Genomic DNA, 2,841 nt, shown 5'->3' on the forward strand with positions numbered 1-2,841 from the left:
GTTAATGAATTTTTTTTTTTTTTTTTTTGGGTAATATATTATATTATATATTAATACATTTAATATATTTATGTTATGGGTCCATATTTATTTCGCAATATTCACTTGCAATTATTAGGACAAATCAAAACCATTTTTTTTTTTGCTTATTTAAACAAGTGATTGGGGTGGAATTAAATTAGGGAAGGTCCCTTACAGTAATTTTGTTCTTTTTTAATAAATAGGGAAAAAATAGATTGATTGGATGATGATGAAAGAGCACCTGTATGTTGTTTGTACCCTCTAAAATTGTGAAACATAAGATAAGTCAATGCTGTTCAGAGGATCGCATTAGGTTTTAATATCTAACGAAAAAAATACGTAGTCTTCTTTTTAATGCACTTTTATTTTTCAAACACATTTTTATAATACAGAAAACAGAAATGGAAAGCTGGTGTAGTTTTCTCTTTCTCCAAGCTGCAGTTGTTCATGCAGAGCAGACTTGAAGTAGATCATCTTCTGCTCGTAAACGAGAGCATCAGATGCTAGTTCAGTGCAGAGCAGCTCTGGTGTGTTTGTTGCATTTGACACTGTCTCTTCACCTCTGGCTGAACGTCTGCCTTTCTAGACAGACACACTATGCAGATACAATTTCAAAAGCGATGTGCATATAAAAGATTAATAATTTCTACTTCAATTTACACACAATTTATGGTAGAGACAAAATACCTTTCTTTCATTTTTCTTTTTCTTCCGACAGAAACCAAGAATAACCTTCAGAACATAAGATTTGAACATGTTGTATATATGAGTCTGACAACCTTTTTAAAGGCTGCAGATTTCCATTTGTGGAGCTTCAATAGCTTTTTGTAATAACAAGCCATTAGCCTAATATTGAATTAAAAAATAATAACCCTTTTTTATCTCTTCAATTGTTTTATACAACTCATAAACAACTGAAATCATCAAATATTAAACTTTTAATACATCACATGCACAGTGCACGCACAGTAAATAAGTAAAAATACACTTAATTAGGGCCCTCTTAAAAAACTTTTAAAATTAAAAACTATTGACTTCATTATATGATTTATAGTCATGTTCTGTATGAAAATCATTTCCCTTAATTATGAAAACATGAAGTGTTACTCAATTGCATTATCTTTAGTCTCCTTTGGATAATGAAAATAAAAAAAATATGATTGGTATAAATGCCTCCAGTAGGGTCCCTCCTTATCCTAAGGAAGAAGTCTGTCGAAAGATACTATGGTATGGTGTCTTTTAATCAATTAAGGTAAAAGGAATTCATCCATGCTGAGTTCTTGTCTTATTCCCTCTATATGTAAATGATTGCGCTGATTTGCATTGATATGACGTCACCACTGTGTAACCCTGAGGGCACTTTATCATCTCACCGACTGTGTTATAACCATGAGGGCACTTATGCCAGATAAGATGAAGATTCTGCACAGAGGTCAATCAGCTTTGCATAATTACAGTTAGCACTATTTTTACCATGGACCAGTAGCGACCTCTATAGCGCTCAACACAGACATATGCTTTGACTAGCTGTACTGAGTTTTTGAAGGCTCAAAATAAATGGGAGCTATGCTGCGCTGTTGCATTTGCACACGATGTCTTATTTTTGCCGCACCAATTGTTTTCCTCTAATGGTTTTATTTAACTCTTCTTTTAACCGCGCATCTCAGGGGCAGAACCAATCTCGCAGAATCAGGCCAAAAAATAACACACAATGCCGGATTGCAACGAAGTAGATCGGAGTACAGATTACGATAGTTCGCATTCCAGTGATGAGTGATGTGCGCTACGCAGACTACATAGGTTATGACTCTCTAGTGGTATCTTTTCAGGCGTGGTAATCGGCTCCACTTGTCACACTAGTTAGTGTCTTGATAATAGAGTAACATAAAAAGATCTGTGATATTAATGAATTAGTAAATGGGTGTGGAAATGTTTAGTTGCAACGCTTTCCTGGTGTGTCTTTCCGAGCTGTGTTATGGCATTACTGTAAGCAGTATAATTATATGTAAGGAGTTTATCCAATCAACGAAAGGGAAAAAGAGTGAGGAATAAATGAAAGCATTACAGCCAACAATCCCAACAAAATATTATTACCAGTCGTTTGTCTACACAAGATAACTCATAACATCCCAGTTGTGACGAATAAATGATTCATCTGCTGGTTTCCACATAATGGAACTGGACCAGAGAAAGATTGAGTCATAAGGCACACCATCACGAACTAGTCCGACTCAGATAGGTTAGACATGACTGCTAAGTCACATAATCTGTACAGTATTTGCATTGTTTTTTTTTTTTTTTACATTTATTGACATGTGTTGATTAATGGCAAGTATTGAGTGCTATCATTACTAGTGTGCTCTATTGGCCTGTGAGCGTAGAATTGTGCCATGTCACCATGATTGATTATGTATACATAAACAACAATTTGAGGTAACAAAATATGTGCCATAAGAAATGACTTGGGTGTCTGACCAAGAGATGTACAGAATGAAGGGTAGAAGCTAGCAGTCCTAAGAGGGCATTAATAAATAAATTACAGAGGCAGATGTACATTGGCTCATGGAAGCTTTTCTCTAGTATTATTAGTAAAATAAAATATGAATTTACACTGATAATAAAAAGATACCCTATTAGAGTGACAGCAAAATATACATATTTGTTGTTACCCATATCTCCAAATGCTATAAGTGTAAACGATGAAACATGGGATGCGTTTTCCATTGCTAATCCGGGAGATCCCAGTTTTCATTTATACCTAGGAACAAAAAATACAAAGTTAACAGTTATGAAAAATATTTAATTTAGAGCTGAGTAAAT

The sequence above is a fragment of the Polyodon spathula genome, chromosome 9 (genome assembly GCF_017654505.1).
Source record: "Polyodon spathula isolate WHYD16114869_AA chromosome 9, ASM1765450v1, whole genome shotgun sequence".
NCBI lineage: Eukaryota > Metazoa > Chordata > Actinopteri > Acipenseriformes > Polyodontidae > Polyodon > Polyodon spathula.